Source organism: Vigna unguiculata, chromosome 2 (assembly GCF_037176805.1).
Source record: "Vigna unguiculata cultivar grain cowpea cultivar isolate G323 ecotype 2 chromosome 2, ASM3717680v1, whole genome shotgun sequence".
NCBI lineage: Eukaryota > Viridiplantae > Streptophyta > Magnoliopsida > Fabales > Fabaceae > Vigna > Vigna unguiculata.
Window position 1 is genome coordinate 21648330 of NC_140793.1, and position 25766 is coordinate 21674095.

Consider the following 25766-nt stretch of genomic DNA (forward strand, 5'->3'; position numbering starts at 1 on the left):
AGAAAATTTCTGTGAAGTCAATTCCTTGTCTCTGTTGGAACCCTTTCACTACGAGTCTGGCCTTATATCGTTTGCTGCCATCTGGTTCTTCTTTTAACCGATAGACCCACCTGTTTTGCAAAACCTTCTTTCCTTCTGGAAGCTTGGTTAAAGACCATGTCTTATTCTTCTGAAGAGACTTTATCTCATCTTCCATTGCTAGCTCCCACTTAATAGATTCACCTCCCTGCATAGCCTCAGCAAAATGCTCTGGCTCACCAGCATCAGTCAACAACAAGTAATGCAATGAAGGGGAGTACCTTTGTGGTGCTACAATGGTTCTGCTAGACCTTCTAGTCGGTAATTCAGGAGTTACTGACTCTACTATCTGTTCAGGTTCTGACCCAAACTCTGACTCGGGCTCTGACTCAGGCTCTACATCTATATTCTGCCTTCTGTTGGCTACATCACTTTCTGAAACTTCTTCTAATGATACCTGCTCTGGCTTTTTATTTGCATCTGCAAATTCTGCAGTCCTGTCCTTATAGAACATGTTTTCATTAAAAGTAACATTTCTACTTCTGATAATTTTCTTGTTTTGGTCATCCCAAAACCTGTAGCCATACATGTCAGATCCATAGCCAATGAAATAGCATCGCTTTGCCTTAGGGTCCAATTTATCTCTACTATTAGAGTTCAACAAAATATATGAAGCACAACCAAAAACTTTCAGATGTGAAAGGTTTACCTCATTTCCAGACCATACTTCTTCAGGTAACTGATAGCCTAAAGGAACTGATGGTCCTCTGTTTATGAGATAGGCTGCTGTGCTTATTGCATCTGCCCAAAATACCTTGGGTAATCCTGACTGGATTCTCATACATCTTGCTCTCTCATTCAAGGTTCTGTTCATTCTTTCTGCCACACCGTTTTGTTCTGGTGTTCCTGGAATCGTCTTGATCATTCTGATCCCATTCTCTGAACAAAACTCCTTGAATTGATTACTGTCATATTCTCCACCATTATCAGACTTCAAACATTTAATCTTTAAACCTGTTTGAGTCTCAACCTCCTGTTTCCACCTTTTAAACACAGAAAACACATCAGATTTATTTTTAAGAAAATAAACCCATACCTTTCTTGTAGAGTCATCAATGAAGGTTACGTAATACTGTGAACCTCCAAGAGATTTCACTGGAGCTGGCCCCCAAACATCTGTATGCACTAGTGCAAGTCTTTCAACTTTAGATGACTTACTTGTTTTGGAGAAGCTAACCTTTTTCTGCTTTCCAAAGATACAATGTTCGCAAGGTCCAACGTCAACATGCTTCAAGTTAGGTATTTTACCTTTTGAGACCATGAGCTTCATTCCTTTCTCACTCATATGCCCAAGTCTCTGATGCCACAAAGAGGAACTGTTGCCAACTTCTGCAACTGATATCATATCCTCATCTGCAATCATGTAAAGAGATCCTCGCTTCTTTCCACGAGCAACAACAAGATTACCTTTCATTACTTTCCAGTGTCCATCTCCAAAGGTGGTGTAATGCCCCTCATCATCCAACTGCCCTATAGATATTAAGTTTCTCTTTAAGGCTGGAATATGTCTGACATTCTTCAAAGTCCACACACTTCCATTAGAGGTTCTGATATTGATATCACCTCTTCCTATAATATCAAGAGATTTTCCATCTGCAAGGTAGACCTTCCCAATCTTTCCTGGAACATAGTTAGATAATAGTTCTAAAGAAGGTGTAGTATGAAATGACGCACCTGAATCCATAATCCATGAATCAATAGAACTATCTAGACTACATAATAGTGCATCTTCAATTTCATCAGTTGCTGCATTTGCTGATTGATCATCATCTTGCCTCTTGTTGTTGTTCTTCCTTGGAGCCCTACATTGACTTGTAAAGTGACCCCTTTTCTGACAATTCCAACAAGTGATATCCTTCCGGAATTTTGGTTTTGATTTCTCTCTAGACTTTGATCTGCCTCGGCCTTGGTTTTGACCTTTCTGGCTACTTCTTCCTCTAGTTTCAGTACTCAATGCTGAACCGGAACTAGAACTGGAAGATTCCCCTGAACTTTTCCTGCGAACATCTTCGCTTAAGATCAGGTCACGAATGTTATCAAGCTTCAACTTACTATTACTTGCAGAATTGCTAACTGCAGTAACAGTTGCACTCCAACTTTCCGGAAGAGATGATAATAAAATTAATGCTTTCACCTCATCATCAAATGTTATCTGCACTGATGTCAACTGCGCAATAATTGTATTGAATTCACTAATATGATTAGTAATCGAGTTACCTTCACCCATTTTTAGGTTGACTAGCCTGCGAATCAAATACACTTTATTGGCTGCAGATGGCTTCTCATACATATTTGACAATGCCTTTATCAAATCTACGGTTGTGTTCTCGTTCATGATGTTGAACGCAACATTCTTGGCTAATGTCAACCGGATCACACCGAGTGTCTGCCGATCTAACAAATCCCATTCCGCCTGCTCCATGTCAGTTGGCTTCTGCCCTGTTAAGGGTAGATACAACTTCTTCTGATACAGGTAGTCCTCTATCTGCATCTTCCAGAACCCGAAGTCACTGCCATCAAACTTCTCAATCCTCACCTTCCCTTCTTCCAATGCCATTGCTCTTGCTGCTTTGACGAAAGCTCCTGCTGCTTTTGACCAAAGCTCCTGCTGCGGCTTTTGACCAAAGCTCCTGCTGCGGCTTTTGACCAAAGCTCCTGCGGCTTTTGACCAAAGCTCCTGCGGCTTTTGACCAAAGCTCCTGCTGCCTTTGACCAAAGCTCCTGCTGCCTTTGACCAAAGCTTCTGCTGCCTTTGACCAAAGCTTCTGCTGCCTTTGACCAAAGCTTCTGCTGCCTTTGACCAAAGCTCCCACTACTTCTCTAAACTGAGATCCCCAAGAAGAAAAAATAGAAACCAAATCTTTTCTGATGTGGAAGATCAGACAATGCTGCAACCACAGAGCATACTAAGAAAAATGGCTCTTGATACCAATTGTTAGGAACAAGGCAATAAAGGAAAGAATAAAGGAGAGAAAAATAGACACAGAGAATTTAACGTGGTTCGGCTACAATGTGTATGCCTACGTCCACGACTACACTAGGAAGTATTTGTATTTTTGGTGTATCTAAAAGCTTTACATAGAGTCTCTTATATAGTAAAATAGAGAACCACATCTCACTATTCTAAGCGATGTGGGACTAAATCAAGCACCATAATTCTAACATCAGAATCCACTGGTACACCATAATTAGTGGAAACATTCAGATACAAGATGCACGCACAACACAAACATTATCATGATTTGACTTTGTTTGTGATTGAGCAACAAACAGTACCACAAGAGAGTACATCATAATAGGTTGAATTATAAGTTCCAACATAAACTCCCCCATAAGATCCACTACAAGGTCCACCATAGGAACCACATGATTCACCACAGGCAGCATAGCCTCCACCATAGCCCCCACCACAAGCTCTATAACAAGCTCTCACTACAGCAAAAATTATTTTAGAGAACACCACAAAACTATGGCCTAACCATAAAAATCGTAGGGCTAAAGTTTAGACAACGGTTTCTTAGGCGTAGTCTAGGTGACCATTGTTGTAGGTATTAGGCCACGGTTTTCAGTACGACAACATTGTTAAAATTGTGGCTTAATATCCTTACAATAGACAACACCCTTATAAATATTGTCTTTGAGTTTAAGCCATATTTATTAAAATTTGTTTTTATAGAAAGGTTCAATATGAAAAAATTGTACCTCTTCAAATCACAATATTACACAATTAGACACCACAATATATCAACACTTCAAACAATATTCGTACGCAAAATATTCATAATTGAATGCATATTAAATGTCATTCATACATATATTTCAATGTTAGAATGAAAACTATTAAAATAACTATCTTGAAGTCATTATTAAGGATGGACCTTTCAAAGTTAAAGCTAGAAAGCTAAAAATATAATATGTCTAATGTTTCTTTACTACATAACAAAGATCATTATTCTATAAGATTGTCTTCATAATCTTCATAGCCTTCATTGTCTTCATGATCTTCATTGTCTTCTAGCTATAAACAACACCAAAATATATTATCACATTTTTCCAACATATTATACATTATAACAAGTTAATTAAGTCAAATTTAACATGTAAATGTGCTGACTCAAATGTTTTCAATCATTTCTAAGTTCCAACAAATGCATGTTCATAAGTGAAGTAGAGACCTAAAATGTAACATTATACTCATCATGATTCTTCTCTTACATAATGTATCATAGATGTTAAATAACAAACATGATTTGAGAGTTTATAGTATAGTATTAATCTAATGTAACACCTAATAAGCACAACATACCAATATTTTTGTTGCTAAGATTCTAAAGCATCAATAAGTAGTTATTGCAACATCCTAACCATATCCTATTTAGTATTAAACTTTTGGGTATTTTACATTGATATTAATGATGGAAGTACAATTAAAAACTTTCTTTACCTGCGGATCATGGGTTGATGCAGATGAATATGGCCCTGTTGCACTACTTTCTTTACCTAAAATGTGTGTCATCATATTATTTAAGTCCTCTTCATCTAAATTTGGATTTCGTTGCCTTACCACAAAATTTACAATTGCTTGTAGATCTTGTATTTCCTTTGCCATACCACTAATTGTGTTTGCATGTTCTTTCTTGATGGCAGCAATTTCTTCATTTTTCCTAAATTGTGATGGTGTCATAGTCTTTTTGTAACAATGTACCCTCCCAGGCTTTTCTTTTTCAAACAGTGATTTAAATGTTTGTTCTGCAGAATCACTTGAGTTTTGAATGGACTTGAGAAGGCAACACAAAGGGATCATTTTGGTAACATTTTTTGTTGAAATAAACACATGTAAGCCCATATTTGTCTGCATCACTCTTAAACCAATCACACTTAAACATCACAAACTTGAAATGCCCATAATAGTCTAACTCAATTATGTCATTTATTGCCCTATAATAAGTGACGGGTTCTATCCTAGGATTTTCATCCTTGGAACTTGCATAACTTGGTGTTAATGAAACCGAAGTTACACCATAATTTTGAGTTTTGTGTTTAACATCTCTCTTTGTAGTATGAAATTTATAACCATTGATGTGGTAGCCTGACAACCTCTTTGCAACAGTATTTGGACCACGAGAGAATTCTTTAAGTTGAAGTGATACATCATAACTCATGGCTCTATCTTTGAACCATTCGCTAAACTCTTGACTTTGGGTTTTAGCTTTGATCCATTTTCTTCTTTTAGTCTTCCTATTTAAAATCTCATCATACTCTCTATAAAAACAAATAATTATTTATTAATGATTTAAGTTATAATTCAAAAGATTAGAATGAACAAAAATAAACTAGTATCACACTTGATGTATATGTCTATTTCGTCATAGTTGAATAAGAGGTATCGATGAGTTTGATCCTTAGATGTCAAATCCAAAGAGAATAGTTTACCTTTTTTCTTACCACCCAAAGCACTACCTCTATTTGAAAAATAATCACAAACATCTATATCACATAAATCATTACCTTCGTAATTTCTTTTTTTTTTCTATTCAATCTTGTATCTACGTCTTTATGCATATATCTTGAGCAAAGTGTCAAAGCTTCTTCTGCTAAATACCCCTCGACAATAGAACCTTCATGATAAGCCTTGTTCCGAACATAACTTTTAAGTCTGCACAAATATCTCTCAATTGGATACATCCATCGAAATTGAACTAGCCCACCCAATCTTACTTCATTTGCTAGATGGATAGGCAAGTGAACCATTATGTCAGAAAAAACTAGGAGGAAATATCGTCTCCATTTGACAAAGTATTTCTACAATATTGGCTTCTAAGTAATCCAAATCCTGCACTTGGATCACTTTTTGACACAAAGAGTGAAAAAAAGACCCCAAACGAATTAAAGGCCCAACCACTACATCAAGCATTGTGCATCTTATTGGAATTTGTAACAAGTAGTGTAGCATGAAATGTGCATTATGACTCTTATAACCACTTATTTTCTTTTCTCTAACATTCACACACTTTGAAATATTTGATGCAATCCCATCTACTAATTTGGCATACTTTAAAATAGCACAAAAAATTGACTTTTCATGTGCATTCATTGAAAAACAAGATTTTGCAAACTGTACGCGTCCTCCATCAAGCTCCCAAGGATGAAGATTCTTTCTAATTCCCATGTCTTGTAAATTATAGCGTGCAATGACATGATCTTTTGTCTTGCCTTGAATGTCCAAAAGAGTCCCAATAATATTATCACATATGTTTTTCTCAATATGCATTACATCAAGATTATGACGTAATTTATTTTGTGACCAGTAGGGCAACCCAAAAAATATTGATCTTTTCTTCCATGAACCATCTTTCTTATTTTTTCTATACTTTCCAAAATCATTGTTAAAATCCTTCAAGATTTGTACAATACCAGTCCCTTCTAACACAGCTGGTGCAGACCCAAGTTCTTTCTTTCCATCGAATGACTTTTTATTCAACCTCCATGGATGACTTGTTGGTAAAAACACACGATGGTTCATATAACACATCTTATGACTGTGTCTCAAGTATGACGAATGAGTGTCATAATTGCAACATGAACATGCCAACCTCCCTTTAGTGCTTCAGCTTGACAACATAGCATACCCAGGATAGTCACTAATCATCCACAAAAGAGCTGCATGCATTTGAAATTTTTGATCTCTTGAGGCATCATATGTTTCTACACCTATTTCCCATAATTGCTTTAGTTCCTCAATCAGTGGTTGCAAATAGACATCAATATCATTTCTAGGTGATTGTGGTCTAGGAATTAATAGTGACAACATTGTGTATTCGGGTTTCATGCATAGCCATGGCGGAAAGTTGTACACCATCATCATGACTGACCATGTACTATATGATATACTCATTGTCTTAAATGGACTGAAGCCATCACTAACTAGACCAAGTCTTACATTGTGAGGCTCAATAGAAAAATTAGCATGGCATATATCAAAGTCTTTCCGAGCTTCACCATCGGCAGGGTGACTCATTTTTCAATCTTTTAAGCGCTCTTCTTAATGCTACCTCATTAAATCTGCAGTGTTTGAGCACATAAATAGCATTTGAAGTCTGGGAATCAATGGAAAGTGTCTCAAAATTTTTGCAGGCACTTTCTGCTCATTCTTTTATTGCTCTAAATCACCATGTGCTTCACCAAATTCCTTCCATCTTGAAACTTTACACTTCTCACAAAAAGTGTCATTCTTGTGATCCTTCCAATATAGCATGCAAACATTTGGACATGCATGAATCTTTTTATAATCAAAGCCTAAATCTTTAATCATGGCCTTTGTTTTATTAAAAGATTCAAGAATGTTTAGATTTAGCATGACTTCTTTCAATAATTGTAAAAGGTAAGAAAATGAGGCATTGCTCCACCCATGAAGACATTTCAGTAGATACATTCAGATTATGAAAGAAAGACTAGAGAAACGTTGACATCCAAGATATAACTCTTGTTTTGCTTCATTAATCAACTTGTAGAACTTTTTTGCTTCCTCATTAGGACCAGTGTTGTCCCCACTTCCTTCTACCACATTTCTAAATGTGTCATGCAATAATTCGTCTATATTATCTTCCATGTCGTCATGACTTGGAGCAGACAATGATTGTATTGACTCCCCATGGTTTACCCAAGTGTTGCATCCTTTTAGAAATCCTTTAGCTATTAAATGATCATATACCACATTTCTTATTGCCCAATAAAGATTTCTACACTTGGAACAAGGGCATAAGATCTCATTCCCTTGAGCTCTTCTGCTAGCATATGCAAAATCTAAAAATAACTCTACACCATTAGCATACTCTTTACTAAACCTTGGAAGTTTAGTCCACTCTTTGTCCATCATCTTTAATCTAAAAGACGATAACATATTATAAGTCTCTCTAAAATTAACAATTTTAAATAACAATAGGAATAACATCTTCCATAATTTGCTAATGTAAGCTAATAACAAACCTGATATTGTAGAATCCACAACATGTGTTGTAATAGTTGAAGCACAACAATTTCAGAAATCGTACTCCTCTTTTTGATCACTAACATAATATGAACTAAATTAAAGAATTTTAAACAAATAAATTAAAAACTAATATGAAAATTAAAACAATTAAAAATCAATAAGAATAATTAAGAAATTAAAAATGTAAACATTGTAAACATGTTAATATTCCTTCACCTCATGCAAATGAGTTCTCAAACGGAAGGTGCAAATGCAGGAACAAGAAATGAGAGCTTAAAAGTTAAAAGTAAAGAAAGAAAGCAGAAATAACATTTTCTCTCTCTTTCTAAAAGGAGTGTGCATCTATGGATCTTTCAGTACTATTGTGACTAGGCTTCTGAAATCGGAGCAGAGGTTATGGTGTCTGCCTCAGAATTTATGTGATGAATTGCATTATCTAACACATTAACACCACACACAACAATACGTTGAAATTAGACTATGATAATCATTAAACCCGAAGAAATTACCAATCTACCCACAAGTTTACTTTTCTAGTTTCCTTTTGTTTCTAATATATGGTTAGTTACAACCTTTTTATGTTGGTTTTCTTTTAGGCTTTTTGTAACCTTTGATGAGTAAACAAAAGAGAACCAGTGTAGTAAACGTCAGAGAAATTTGTTTCATGACTGTCACCGTTTCAACTTTATCACTTCTATTAAAACAAAACATGATTACTTCACTTTAAACAAATACTAATGATATGATAACAACTACTAATGGTTATTTTTCAATTTCACTGGTTATAGTAATAGCTTCTGCACACAGAGGTTTTAACATCATTTACAATTTATATTCTGAAAAACTTAGATGTAATCACAGGTTCTGAAGAAACTACTTTGTATCTTCAGAGAAATATGATTACAACTTTACTTCTCTTTTACTTATAAACTAATTATTACAATATGATTACAAATTTAATTTATATTATATATACAAAATCTTTCTTTCTTACACCTCCTACCTTTTGCACCCTAAGTTTTTATAAGACAATACATAATCATGAACAATAGTTTGGTCATTCCGTAGTAAAAATAGGAAGAAATGGCCCAAAGTGCATTACACTGAACTCTTAATTCTTCATCTAGAGAGTCCTAGTTTCATACAATAAAATCTGACTTCTTGTTCAGCATGTAATTCCATTTTTTATTTTAAATAAAAATCATATTTAGAGTGTTCAATATGCCTATAAGCCTTAGTGTAAGAGGGAAGATTAATTAATTAGTTCAACTAAGAACAACTACAGTAGGTATACTAAGAACAAAAACAATAGCCCTCAATTATACTCACAAGCAAAATTAATTAAACCAAATTCAAAGAAATTAACAAAATCAGGGACTAAACACTAAATTGCATAGATAAGAGAAAAACCTTGATTGTACTGATCAATTGTGAAGAGACTAGAAGCAATGTAGATGTAAAAGAGATAAACCCAGGAATGTGAGATGTCAAAATTACAAAAGGGGAGAACAATGAGTGTTAGAGAGAAACGATGAAGAACGACGAGCAATAAACGAAAATGAAGAACAGAGAAACGATGGCTCAGCTACCAGAGAAACAAAAATTGCAACAGTGAATGGGAGAGGAAGCTGCGACGCAGTTAGACTCGAGAGGAAGCCACAACGCAGTTGGACTCGAGAGGAAGCCGCAATGGTTGAACTGGAGAGGAAGTTACGCGATGTAGTTGGACTGGCAACAGTCAACGGGGGAGATGCAGTGGTGTGCAACCGTGAATGAGAGAGACAATAAGTGAACATGCAACAGTGAAGAATGGGAGAGAAATTTTTCGATCTAACATAAGGGAGGGAAAGGAAGAAAAACTATTAAAGTGGATTTCACTTTCTTTCAGACCACATTTTTTTAGCCCACGTGTTTTAAAGACAACGTTCAAATAAATGTGGGTCTTGATTTGCTTTATATCACATTTATAAAATTGTTGTATTGAATATATTTAAGCAACATTTATAAACTTGTACTATATTTTAGTGTGGTCTAAAATGCAAAATGACCTAGTGTCTACACACTACACAATTTTTTACTTCAGGCTACACTAAACTTGACCACAAGTACAAAATTGTTGCCTAAACATAATATAAGCAATGATTTCATGGACACGACTTAAAGACTACCAATGACAACAACTTTTGAAAAGTTGGTACTTTATACTACATTTATTTAGGTGTTGCTTTTAAAATGTATTAACTATGCAATAAAAATGTTGCTTTAAATAAATTTTAAAAATTTAACTTATAAAAATTTCTTCTTCCCTCTCTTGACAGTGAAAAAACACAAAATAGTACTTCTTCACTCCCACATTTTTAGACTGCAAAAACCTAAGTGGCTTGTTCCCTCCCGCGTTGATTTCACTTTTCGAGTGTTTCCCTCTCGGCATCTTAGGACATCTCATAAGTCCCAAATCACCAACATTGACCCTTCCTGTGCTCACTTTTTAGTAGATTAAAAACAAAAAACAACATATTAATTCGTTCATGCAATATGATTCAATAGATTAATAGATGAAATCTATCAACTAATATTCTAGAAAATTATACACAAATGCAAAAAGCACCAAACTCATTCAAACAACATTCTTTATCAAACAAGATACGTTCCAATCAATATATCGAACTTAGTTGTATTACCAAATAACGTAAAAACACATGCACACATTACAAAGATTGATTTAGTGAGTTTTCTTGAGGTTTAAATGAAGAACAAGATGAGGGAGAGAGGATCACACGGTGATTTTTATACTGGTTCACTCAATACATGAGCTACATCTAATTCTTCAAGACAACCTGAGCTTGATTATGCACTATATCAAAAGATTTACAAAATCCCTTAAACATTAAACTTTTGAATGAAGAAAAACACCAAGATTCTTGAATCCCATAAGAATCTAATCCCCTACATTGCAAGAATCCCACTTACAGACTTGGAATCACACCACGAACCACACAAAAAGCACAAGAGCAACCAAGCTTGATGGAGGCTCTCCTTAGCCAATCAAACACATATTTTTCTAGCTTCAAGTAAGCAAAAATTTTCTCCAAGATCTCAAGATGTTCAAACACCAATTGCACACTATGTAATCTAGAGAGAGTTTTCCAAATTCGTATAACTATTTTTCGTACTAAAAAATATGAAGTGTTACTCCACTCTCTGAAAAACCAACTTATATAGCTTGGTCACAAGTGAATTCAATAGTTGATTTGTCCATACAATCTGCTGATTTCACTTTACTTAAGTGAAAACAATCAATCGAATAACAATTCAACTGATTGAAGACATTCATACTAAAACTATATGCAACAAGCCTTTTAACCTGTTAAAAACTTTTTTACAGATTGAAAAGGGCTCACATAAGACAAAATACATCTATCCTATGTCATATAGTCTACGAATACAATACAATCTTCAAGCTCTGAGATCTTCATGATAACTCCAGATGCAACAAATCAAAAGCTTGATCAACAATAAATCTTCACCAATTCTTCATCAATCTGCATATGATCTCATGCACTTGCTTCATCAAACCCATGCACCTAGGTCACTTGTGTTAACACATTTTCCTTTATACAAGGAAAAGCTAATTGTGATAAAGGAAAATCACAAAAAATATTACGAACTTGGGACATGTAAGTTTTTGTGTGCACACATTTGAAGAAGATTTAGAGGAAGATGGTTTTCTCTGATCATGATTCTGTAATCAATCCTAAACCTCAAAGAAGAAGGCATAATTAAACCTTAAACCAGACACACTCTAAATTTTGGAAAATCACTAGCCATAAAGATAAATCCTACACATAATAACGCCACACACTCTCCAACTGCAACTTCTTAATTGTACGCGAAGAATGAATATGAAACACCACAATAAAGTACAAGCACAAGAACTCTGTAACATTAATCTTTGCACCATTCATGCACAAGGAGACTTAGGTTTTTCATGCCATTGTGAATAACTAAAGAATACTCATAGTTTCACTTACATTAAACCATCCATTTATGTTTTTTTTTTTCACTGACTTTATCTCTTTCAACAATACAAAAAACACATGGTTTACAATAGACTTGTATATTTTATAAAAAATATAATTTTAGAAAAATACTATTCAATACATTGATGAGTGCATATTTATGCCCTCATTTATCCTTTAACCTTGATTTATTAATTAATTTTTATGCCTTAAAAGATTGTTTTAATTAGGGTTTGTTATAACGAGGTTTATTGAGCATTAGATATAGAAACATGTTAAAAATAACTTTTTGATTGCATAAATATTCTTTGGATATTGTGAGGTGTGAAAATAAATTGATTAAAGCTTTATAAAACCTTAAAGATAAAGCCACAAATAACAAATAATCAAAACTAGAAAAATTGAAGTCAATGAAGAAGGCAAGAAAAGCATGAAAAATTGAAGAAATTTGGCTAAGCCAGGAAGAAGGAATGAGCAACAAAAATTTGACCTCTTGGTTTTCTCTATTTTTCTACAAAAAGAGCTTTGATAATTGATAAATCTTTATGATAAAAGCTAGTTTGGGGAAAATATATCTTCAAATATTTTATTTGATATTTTTAAATAATTATCTTATTTAATTATATCAAAAGATAATGTTTGCCAAATCTTTTTGAGTTTAATAAGATCTTCTTAAATCCTTTTAGATCTCCAAAACAGTGAAATATATCTTGAAGATATTGGATTATTTTAGAAGATAATTGGAGGATATTACATTATAAGAAAGAAGATTACACAATAGAAAAGTGGAATACAAAGCCCAATCCAATTTCTATATAAAAAAAAAAGTTATGGAAACACATTAAGGGAGCTTAGGAACCCTTTAGGGGACCTAATTTCGTCCTCTCCACCATCTTTCATGCCATCCCCTTCATTCTCTCCTATTTTTATGTTCTTTTATGTTTCATGGGGTGCTAAGCCTCTAGGGTTGACTCTACTATAATTTCTTAACTAGATTCCTAGGATAGATGAATAAATTTGTTTGTTCTTTTAATTATTGTGATTTATTTTATCTGCCTTTTATCTTTTAATCAAGTAAAAGTATGTGATATTAAAGTCTTGTTAAATATCACGAGTGTTTACTTATATAAGTATTTTAAGTGAAAACACAAGTCTAAACACTTGAGTGAATTTTGGAGGGAAAATATACATTTTAACATGAGTGATCTCTTTCATAATTGATTTTCATGTAAATTCAAAAGATTGACTCATGTGCTGAAAAGAGAAAAATTTTCCTTTGCATGATTCATGGAAACTTGGTTATTTTAAAAGGTTGATTAGTTTCTAGTGAAATTATTTTCCTTTGATTTACTGTTGACATAAAAATTTTGAAACTACGAAATTTTTCCCAGGAGTATAAAAGGATAAGGGTGGGGTGCAATGAGTACATATTTATGCCCTTATTTAGACTTTAATCTTGATTTCTTAATTATTTTTGTGATTTTAAAGATTGTTTTAATTAGGGTTTGTTATATTTGGGTTTAATGAGCATCAGATGTAAAAACATGTTAAAATATCTTTAGTTGCATAAATATTCTTTGGATAATTTTTGGTGTATTAATACAGTTGTAGCTAAGTTGAATTCAAGGAGGTGCGAAAATAAATTGATTAAAGTTGACACCTTAAAAATAAATTCAAGAATAACAAACAATAAAAACCACAAGGACACTTTACATAAATTCTTTTTAATATTTTACACACGCATGCATGTATAGACTCGTATGCACACATTGGAAGACTCCATTTTCATCTCTCTCTTTTTCTCTCTTACCCACATGCATCATTCTCTTTCTTTCTCTTTCTAAGTTTCACTCTACATTTTCTCTACCTTCATCCCTTCGAATCTAAAAGGAATTGTTTTACAAAGAAGGATAGGAACACGTTTTGAAGTTAAAGGGAGATAATCTTATTTTAATAAGTGTCTATATACTAGATGCTTTAGTTAATACTTGAGGTTTCATATAAGCTAGTAATTGAAGGTATTATTTGGTACCCTTACTAAGAGATAACATAAGTGCATAAGCAAAGGTTTCATCTAAGTTACTTAGCTACTATTTCATCTAACATCCTCTCTTAGCGATAATAGGCACACCTAAGTGAATGTTTCATGTGAGCCACTACATCTAGTTCTTCATCTGATACCTTCACTTAGTGAAAACATATGTGATTAGGTGAATATTTCATTTTAGTCACTCTAGTGAGTGTTTTGTTTAACACCATCACTCAAGTGAATTGCCTTTGAAGCAAAGATATCATCTAATGTCCCTATTTTAAAACTCTTTTGTATAAGATTAGTAATTTTCCTTTGAAAAAGTTAGAAGCATAAGTTAGTCGCAATTGCGCCTTAATTAGGTTTTCAATTGTGGAAGTCATGTTAGGATCAAGCGCTTACCACTAAGCCAAAACCTATAGCCATTAGTCAGGACACAACTCTTTTTACTTAAAAGTGTAACACAAGCCCAAGCGTCACGATTCGATTGTGACTCGACCCACTTGGCCTCTACCACGGGACAATTGATGCCACATGCAACAATCTCCCCCTTAGCAATTGTCCTACTAGGAATCCCACTTGGATTGTGACTTGGCTCACTTGGCCTCTACCACGGGACAATTGTGCAACCCATGAAAATCTCCCCTTAACAATTGGCCACCAAGAATCGAACTCGTAACCTGGCTTTGATACCAATTGTTAAGATCAAGTGCTTACTACTAGGCCAAAAGCTATAGCCATTAGTCAGGGCGTAACTCTTTTTACTTAAGAGTGTAACACAAGCCCAAGCGCCACGATTTTATTGTGACTCGGCCCACTTGGTCTTCACCACTGGACAATTGATGCCACATGCAACAAGTCAACACCCTAATTTGGAAGTCAACCTGTAGTCCTCTTCATCAAGGAAGTAAAAAACCTTAATTGAGAACAGTAAGACCCGAGAAATTCAAATAATTAAATAAATAATTATTTAATAAATACGGGTAATGAGAGTCTTTATGACATTAATTATTAGTCTTTATGACGTGGAAAAGTACTAGCTCAAGTGGTTGAGTGTACTTGATTACTATAAAAGGACTTAGGTTTGAGTCCTATGTATGTCAAATTGTGTGTTAATTTAATTGCTTGTTGTTTTAGTAGTATATTTTATCTTGGTGCATGATATTAAATTCCTAAAGGTGTAAAAATTATCACGAGACTTGAATTGGTTGAATTGGTTATGCACTTGTTTGGTAATTGAATGGTTGTGTATTTAAACCTTGCTAAGAACGAATTAAGTTTTCTTTTTGCCAAAATTTCTTTTGGCATGAATATGAAAGGGCAGTGAAACCAAAAGATAGAGTCCATTAAAGAGAGATAAAGGCTGGAATAGTGGTGGCACAAGAGAAGTTCTAATCCTTTCAAATAGAGCAAGAATTATCCAGGTTAGGGGAGTTCCTTTTCGTGTATACATATGTTGTAGTTGTTTTCGTATTGTAATGTGTAAATATAGTGCCTCTGCATACTCAAACTCGTCTCGTTTTTGTGTTTCTAGAAATATTCCCAGAAACTACCTAGCGGTTTTTAGTGTGCCGCTAGGCGACGCATGAGTGATGAACCTAATTTTGGGTTTTTGAGATAAACCGCTTGGCGGCAAGGGTGAGTCCGTTAGGCGATGCAAGCGTTGAAGTGTTCTGTATTTGTTTTGAATTCTGTGATTGGTTGAATTCTCTGGAATTGTTTATGTGCACGATGTGAATTCATGAAAAGTGTGAAATTACGAAGGTTTATGTGTGCGTATGAATCTTGGGGATTGAATGGGAAGCATTCATTTGCGGTAACCTTGTTAGGGTTTGGGAGATGATTTAGTGATTCGATTTCTTAAGTATAATTATGAATCAATTACGATTTGGTTGGGTTAGTATGATGTTATTGGTTGAGTAGGCATAAAAAATGGAATAATTATGAACTATTGGTTCATGTATGAATTACTGGTTTTTGTAGGTTAAACAAAATGGTGTTTAAAGGCACAAAAAAACCTGGGTTTTTCCCAAGTACTGATGTGCCGCCTGGCGGCATATTATTGGCCACCAGGCGATAGTGGCGAACCAGTATAGTTCTAGGAAGATTGGGCTGATGGTTGAGAGAGATACGAGTGAGATGGGTGGACATGGAATTAGGCTTGACAATGATATAAAAATAAGTGACTAGTGGATAGCGATGAACTAGGTAAGCTTGGAAGGGGGATGATGCGATTACGGTAAATTAATGTAGGGATTGGTAATGAATCCTTGGTGATGGCTTGATAATCTGAAACAGGGAGAATGGGAAAAAGGAGGATAACTAAATTGGGAATGTTGGTTTTGTGCACATGAAGTTTGGTGAATTTAGACATAGAAGTTGAATGATGAACCCATATATATTAAAATTGGCTAAGTATCGGATTTGGTAATGAGCTGAATTTGGTAGCAGGGATTAAGGTAAGAATTAGGTTATGTTATGAGTTTTAGATGGACTATGGCGGTGGCTGTTTTCCAAGGTTCAGTTTAGAGTTAAGTTTAATCAGACGAATAAAATGGGTGTGTAACCGAGAATGAAGCATAGATGCATGTATGGCATTGGGAATTAGGCACTGTGAATTGGAGGTATGTGATGAGTCAGTTAAACGACATATGCGATATCATGGGGTGCTAAACCAGAATAAATTGCAATTACTAGTATGGCGCCTAGCGACGCGAGGAAGCCTGCCAAGCGATAGGACTATCAGGGGCGTCCCTGCAACGAGTGGCGCCTGGCAGTGAGGTGTGACGCGCCAAGCGATAGACCCTGAGACAGTGGGTCTGAGTGAAGCCTGGCGCTTGGCGATAAGGGTGTCTCACCCGACGGTCTACGCAGGATTGTCGCCTAGCGGCGCTTAGGCAGCGTCAGGTGATAACGCTACAACCAGGGATATTTCCTAAATTTGTTATCATGTTGTGATGTGAGACTTGGATCAGGAGATGTTGTGCCATGAGCAGGTAGGTTCATGGATGGTGATGAACACGTGATGATATGAGCGGGGAGGTTCATATCCTCACACTCTCATGTGGGGGTACGAGCGGGGAGGTTCGTATGTTTCGTACTCACACTTGAGAGATGCTACGAGCGGGGAGGTTCGTAGCTGGTAGACCATGTGTGTTGGACTACGGGCGGGGAGGTCCGTAGAGTTGGACTATGAGCGGGGAGGTCCATAGTGGCAAGACTATGAGCGAGGAGGTTCGTAGAGGCAGGACCACGAGCGGGCAGGTTTGTGGGAGCATCATATATCATGAGTCCATGGTCAATATTTTGTGTGAATTGAAGGTTGATATTAAGGTCTTGGCCAAGAACTAATTAGAATAAAACAATTGGGTGTATTTTGATATTATTAACTTATGTGTTAATTATTTATGAGCTCACCCTTTTTGTTTGTGTTTGGCGATGATCGTGTGGCTTATTACACGGGAGCAAATGATATTCCCGGTGATGCTGTTGATGCATAGTGACGGAGAGGGGGCTAGCTTGGGACTCTTGAGTAGAGATTTTAATTATGTTTCGTTTTAGACTGGTGGTTTATTGGAACTTGTAAAACAATTTATAATCTGGTTTATTTAAGTTTAAGCGCGATAAATAATTTTCAAATTTTCCCGTGTTTGGGAACAATAAAATTATGACATTTGATTTTCAATTATAATTTATTTATTTTAATTAAGTAATTTCTAGTAGGGACGTTACAAGAACCCCTAGTCACATAGAAGTTTACCAAATCCTAAATTCTTCCTTTAATGTAGTAGAATGGAAACCAAGGTGTCAATCCAAGGAAACTCTAACTTTAGTAGCTAAATTGTGCTATGTCAACCATGAATACTAATGCAAATTATGGGGACAATATACAAGAAGGTAAATACTTTAAAACATTGTAATGAGCCTCAAGAAAAGAGTTAAAAATAATACAAATAGTGGTGCATATGTATGAAGTTTGTATGATAGGTTTAAGATGAGATATGACAAATTAAATTCTTAATGATGTTATATGGGTGTAATGCGAGTGGGTAATGTTGACTTAAAGCAAATAAGGTCAAAAGGGGTGGGGGGGGGGGGGGGGTAATTGGTCTTAAATTACTTTTAAAATCTATATGACCAAATGAATTTTTGATGCCTTATAACTGTGCAGCTAAACCAACTAAAACACAAAAATCAATCAGTCAAATTACTACAGGAATAAAGCACAAGAGTTAATCTTCAATTTATAAAAGCATAAAATGATTCTTAAAGAGTAAAATAATTTGCACGCTCTACAACTGTTTATTTAATTTTGATTTTATACCTTTATGAAAAACATCTTGAAATAGTTGTATAACACGATATTGAGTTAAAGCTAAAGAAAAATCAAGGAAATATAAAGATGTGAACAAGATAGCAGGACACACAAATTTTTATACTAGTTCACTCTTGCAAGTTACATCTAGTTAGCATATGCAACCTGAGCATAGCTTTCCACTAGAGAAACATTCAATGTTTTACCACACACAAGCTTGCAAAATTAAGACACCTTTCTTGAAATTTACTAAAACTACCTACCCAAGTAACACCTTGTTGCAATCGGGACTAAACCCAAAACCAAACAACACATAACAAAAAACAACATTAAGGATGAGAAAAAGCAACTCCTGAATGCTTTCTTTACTCTTCATACACTCACACTCACATCTTACATCAATGGAAATCTTGAAGATGAACTGAACTCTTCACAAACACGAACACCTTTCTAGGAACTGTGTGATCTCATGAAAAAGTGCATCAGTGATTTTTCAAAAAATTTTATTAAAAAAAATATGTGACCTTCGTGGATTATAGGTCTTGATATAAAAAGTATGTGTGCACTAACATATTTAGTCGATTAATACTAACTATCAATCGGCTTGTTTCACTTAACTAGTTAAATTAATTGATTGTTAGTAAATTTAAATTGGTTACCGTGTCAATACATTTTCTTTTACAGATGAGTTAATTAACCTATTAAAAATATGTTTTAATAGATTAACAAACTTAGAGACACTAACGTAATCCTAAAATAGTTTATTAGAAATTCTTCATTATTCTTCACCAAGTCTTCAAGAGCCACACTTTGGATTCATCAAAGCACGACATTTCTTCTAGTTAACAATTTCCTTTTGATTTGATGAAGACAATAATCCTACACCTTTCAAAAAAAAGCAAACAAACACATACACATACAAGAAAGAGAAGAATAATCGTTCATGCATATAAATGGAAAATCAAGCAAGCTTCCCTTGTCAACAGGAGACATTTAACAACACATTTAAGAAGACACATATTTTTCTCCCCCTTTGGATTCATCAAATATCACATAAGCAGGAACATAGTAATTTAGAAGGTACTAAACCAAGAAGAATGGAAATGAGAATTTTTATAAAGGCATGTTCTATTTAGCCAACTTAATCACCAAGTAGATCCTTGTAGTACAATTCAGCTAACAACTCATGAACATTGGTGATCTACTCATCCAAGTCTTGAAACCATGCATTGCAAAAGTTGTGGTGCTCATCTTGAGCCATATTTAACACCTGGAGTTGATCTATTATAGCAAGTTCAAAGGGAGAGTAGGCAAGACTCTTGGCTTCTGGTTGATTTTATGGAATCAGATATGTAATCATAGGAGCAACTTGTTCTTGGTTAGGAGCATTACTCGGGTCTGTTTCATCATCATTTGCACTAGAAACAACACCTTCACTTATTTTTTTCTTTGGTGAATCCTATCTTGTGTAAGGTAAGACATGAGATGTGTTGGTTGTTCCCGTAGATTCTTGAACTTTATCATCTAGTTGAACACCAAAATGCTATATGAATTTAGAGATTAAAACCACATAGCGAAACCTAAAGTCCGCCAATCATTTGGCTTTCATCATGTGATCTCTAATCACAAAGGTCTAATCCACTTGGAATTTATTCTGGATATGGTACATAAGAGTTATAACCCCTTCATTAAGGCTTGAATGATTATTTCCCCTAGGTGTGAGCTGCCAAGTCATTACGAATGCAAGTAATATATCTTCCATCTTAAGGTTTCCTACGCGGAAGCCTTTGATTTCTCTTGGCCTTAAAAGGCAGTGATGGTAATACTAGACTTTATTGAACTCATCAACAACCTCTGTATTTCTCTTGCTTACCTAAACACCCCTTTATTAAAGATCAACCACATGCTTCCAAACATCATATGCGATTTCCATTTTAATACCTTTGACACTTGACTTGAGTATTTGTCCAGAAAATTAAAGATTTTTATAGAATTATTTCACCAAGCTAAGATATATGTTTCCTAACAACTCCAAGAAGGTCTTTAAGTGTTGGTGCTTGAGCAGTTTGTACAAATTATTGAGATTTTCAACATTGAGCCATCAGAACATTATAACTTTAGGAATGTTGATCTGCTTCAAAGTCATTTCTAGTAGAAACATTTGGATTTTTGCTTCATTTCTAGTAAACCATGATTCTAATCAACCAGTAATGGGATTTCTAGATGATGTAAGAAGGTTAGTGAATTGATCCTCCTCCTTTGAGAGTTGTGGCAAGAACTATGTCTTGACATAATGATTCAACAAGTTAAAATTCTACAGAAATTGATGAAGAATGAGCATGCACCTATTTATTTTTATGATGCAATGAACTGAATGCATGAAGTGATCAGTGTAACTAAAAGAAATGTGACCGTTTTGAATTGGAAAATGTGACACATTGCTTATGGTCAAAGAGAATCAAAAAAGAGTTGGTCACTGAAACACTTTTTGCTTAGTTAAAGGAAAACGAATGAGCTTTTTTATTAAAGAATGAACACAAGTGCCACGTATGATGATCAAAATGATTCTCTAATTTATTTAAGCAATATTACTTAAATCTAAGATACCCAAATAAGTTCTTAACCTATTAAATCAGTCACGAGATAGGGGTTGGTAAACTAATAAGCCAATTGTTTTTCTATTTCGACAAATTGAACTTCACAGTCACCCTTATTTATATGATCTCTTATGAAATGATGTTTGATTTCTATGTGTTTAGTGTGTGAATGTTGAATGGGATTTTTTGTAAGATTGATAGCTATAGTATTATCACAGAAAAAGGTTACTTTTACAAAATTTAGGCCATAGTCAAGGAGTTGATGCTTTAACCATATAATATGTGCATAAAAACTTCCAACTGCTATGTATTCAGCCTCTGCTATAGAAAAGGGTAATACATGGCTGCGTTTTACCATTCCATGAGATAATACTTTATCCAAGCAAGTGGCATGTTCCTCTTATGCTTTTATGATCTAAGTTGCAACCTACAAAATTATAATTAGAATACCTAGCTAAACTTTATTGAAGAGTTACATGGATACCATAGTCCAACATTTATTGTTCATTTAATATAATTTAATATCCTTTTTGTTGTGTTGTAATGAAATTCTTGGGATTTGATTCATATCTAGCGCACATACACACACTAAACATAATATCAAGTCTGCTTGCAATCAAGTATAGTAAAGATCCAATCAATCCTCTATATTTCGTAAAATCAATTGCTTGGCCTTTTTCATCTAAGTCCATATAACAATTTGTGGCTATAGAAATAGCAACTTCTTTACACTTATCCATCTCAAAATTTTTCAACAGGTCAAAACAATATTTTGACTGACTTAAAAAGGTCCCATGACCAAATTGTTTAACTTGTAGGCCTAGAAAATAGTTTAGCTTGCCTATCATAAACATCTCAAATTTGCCCTACATAGCGGAAACAAAATCTTCACACAAAGAGCTATTATTTGAACCAAATATAATGTTATCAACATAAACTTGGATAATAATCGTGTCATTTTAAGTTATTTGATGAAGAAAGTTACTAAATCTTTCATTTCGTAGTGGTAGCGTTAGTTTCAAACTATATAAAGCCTTTTTCAATTTGAAAACATTATAAGGAAATATGAGCTTCAAATCCAGGGAGTTGTGAGATAATTACTTCCTCATTTAAAAGCCATTTACAAAGACACTTTTGACATCCATTTATTACAGTTTAAAATCATTCATGCATAGGCTAATAATAATCTAACAACCTCAACTCTCGCCATAAAAACATATGTCTCATCAAAATCTATTCCTTCTTCCTGATTATAGCCTTTTGCAACAAGCGTAGCCTTGTTTCTAATGATAATTTTCACCCATTTTGTTCCTAAAAATCCATTTTGTACTAATCACATTCATATTATTGCTTCTAGGAACAAGACATCAAACAACATTTCCTAAAAATTGATTTAGTTCTTCTTGCATCATAGTAACGGTTGAATTTAAGTCTAGTAGAAACTCCTTTATCTATTTCACCATTGATGTTGTCTCTTGATATCCCTTTTGGAGTCTTCTAATCTTTTGGTAGATTGTTGTGAATCAAAAATTTCTGGTTTAAGAACTTCCTTATTGATCTTTTCTGCCTCGAGCTCAATCCTGCTTTCCTGAAACACTTCATCATATGTATCATGAACCTTCAGTTCTAGCAAAGTATGGTCAGTGTCATCAAATACGACATGCACAAATTCTTCAACAGTCATTAATCTTTTATTATACACTCTATATGCATGACTATTTGAAGAATATTCAAGAAAGATGCCTTCATTTGTTTTGGCATCAAACTTTCCAATATTTTATTTGTCGTTGTTGAGAATGAAACACTTTCGTGTGGCTAATTGTCGTTTTCATTTTTTTAAAAACTTCATCTGAAGTTTTCTTCAAAATAGGTCTTATTAGCACACGATTTAAATAGTTTCATTCAACATAGTTCTAGCTAATTCCTCTAACGATATGTTCTTTCTCTCAACTACTCCATTTTATTGAGAAGTTCTAGGAGTAGAAAAGTTATGTTTTATACCACATTTATCACAAAAATTTACAAACTTCTCATTTTGGAATTCTCCTCCATGATCTCTTCGTAAAGAACAAATTTTATAGTCTTTCTCATGTTCCACAACTTTGGTAAGTCTTTTGAAAGCATGAAAGGTGTCATTCTTGGATGCAAGAAATAATGTCCATGTATACCTAGAAAATTCATCAACAATGACTAATGCATAAAAGTTGCCACTAAGACTCATGGTTGGTGATGGATCAAACAAATCTATGTGTAGCAATTCCAACGGTTTGGTAGTAGAAACACAATTCTTTGGTTTAAAGGAAAATTTTGTCTCAAAAATTTGAGTTTCGATAACCCTTTAACTAGATTTTTTTTCTATTTAATTAATTCAAACGATCCATATGTATGTGACAAAGTCTTTTATGCCATAACCATGTATTATCTTCCCTAGTAAGAAAACATTTTACACTAAATGATACAAGATTGAGATAAAGTAAATAGATATTGTTCACTCTTTTACCAACAAGAACAACGCTGCCAATTTTCTCATCACAAATGAGGCAATGTCCAGGTTCAAACACCACTTTATGTCCTTTGTCACAAAGCTGACTTATAGCGATCAAATTGTGTTTTAACCCTTCTACATATAGCACTTTTTTTATGTTGAAGGCATATTTGTTACTGATAGTTCTAGATCCAAGAATTCAACCTTTGTTATTATCTCCATAAGTGACATAACCTTCACTTTTAAAGCTTAACTTTGCAAAATTTTTAGCATCACTAGTCATGTGCCTAGAAAAACCACTATCAAGGTATCAAAGATCCTTTTATGAACTTAATTCTTGCAAAACAAATTCAAACAAGATGTGGTTCCTTTGCTAAATTGGGTCCAATAGGGTTTATTGCCTCTCGTTTCTTTTTGGAATCCATTAATTGAGAACTCCTCTAGGAACATCAAATCTTTTGATATTGCAGTTCTTAACAACATGACCTTTTCTTAATTAATAATGACATCATGAAACAAAAGGCATTTCATTCAATTGGTTTGTGGAGAAGAAATTTGAAAACTTCTTGACTTTCTTTTTAGAAAGATGTTTATAACTAATCCCAACTTTGTTAGAAACACAATTCTATGAATCAACAACAACTTTCAAATTTGCTTTTCCCTTGGTAAATCTTGCACAAGTTTTTATTAAATTTTTTTTTTTAAACTGTGTAGTTTTCACAAATTTTACAAACTATCTGATTTTCACAAGTACATGTATTTTACTTCCATTTTTAACTTCTAATCAATTAAAATGATAGTCCTTAACACATGAACTCGTGTGATGCTCTTAGATCTTCAAACAAAAGAACGACTACGGTAGATTTATAGAGAACTAAGAGAAAGAAGATAGAAAATTTGATGCTTGTGTATCCATGATGCCCTTTATAAGTTTTGTACCCATGTGAAATTATTTCTATAAACAAAACTTTAACGAACAAAAAAGATGTGAAAAAAATAATACAGGCGTGACATAATATTTAGGGATATATTTGATGCTTCACTAGAAAAAGCCATTAACGATGAAATTCGGTAAATCAAAGAAAGTTAGCAAGCAAAAGTTACGAACATTTATCTAATTCTTTTCACAATTCGCTAAAATTTATATAAACTGTATTAACGATGTGAGGTTTTTTTTTTCTTATTTAACAATTACGATTCATTGTCCTCATTTCGCATGGTGCTTGCCTTATTAATTTTCGCAATATTAAAATTATTAAGTACAAACTAATTCTTTATTATCAATTTTGGAATAATATGTAGTTCATAAAAGAAATATTCATTTGACCTTATAATAGACATGATGTTCCAAAAAAAAATATTAGAAATATATAATAAGCAATTTTATTTGAAAAAAGAAGGAAAGAAAAGGATATATGAGATTGTTTTCTTGGTTGGCATAATTAAGAAGAATTGTGGTGGTGGTGTACCTGGTATTGGATTCTTTTTCAGTGATGCTTGCCTTGCCTGAACCACCTGAAAATTTGCAAATGGTAATAAAGTAGACTACTGTATGGGACCCATTACAAAGCTCAGAAAGATTAATTATATATAGCACTACCAACTTCCTTTGATTTTCTTTTTTCTTTTGTACATTTTTTTTGTGAGAGACAATTTTTATTATTACTGATGACAAAAGTTTTCTTGTTAAAATATAGTTTGTAAATTGTAATCACTAATTATATTTTAATAATTTCATGCTAATTAAGATATTTAGGGTTTAGGGTTACTATTAATTAAAAATTAGGGTTTATTTTAGTACTGTATATAAGGAAACGTTTGTACCAAAGATCTTGCCGATATTGTTGAAGTAAAACTTTATTTTTATTTAAAAAATAAAATAAAAAAGCATAGAAGGAATTGCATGTGTATTTTATTATTTATATAATTAATAAGATTATTAATAAAGTATAGAATTAGACTTATATAGTCTCCTAAGTCTACTTGAAATAAAAATAAAATATAAAACATATAGCACTTGTAAATAACGAATCAATTCAATACTTCAACACTATAATTAAGTAAAATAGAAAAAAAATACAAAATTGCATTCTATTTCTAGCAACATTTTTACTTTTAGAGTGTGTTTGGATAGAGTATTTTAATGAAGCAATTCATTTTTTTGAAGAATTTAGATTTCTTTGTAATGAAATGCTTTGTTTGGATAGAGAAATTAAAAAGCATTTCAAATTCAAGTATTTTTTTGAAGGATTT

General features: G+C 33.8%; 2 pseudogenes; both read right to left on the reverse strand.

Moving 5' to 3' along the window:
• Positions 1–4835: 4835 nt before the first annotated feature.
• LOC146888437 (uncharacterized) lies at positions 4836–6349 on the reverse strand (annotated as a pseudogene).
• On the reverse strand, positions 6349–7951 carry LOC146888438 (uncharacterized; annotated as a pseudogene).
• Positions 7952–25766: the final 17815 nt, after the last annotated feature.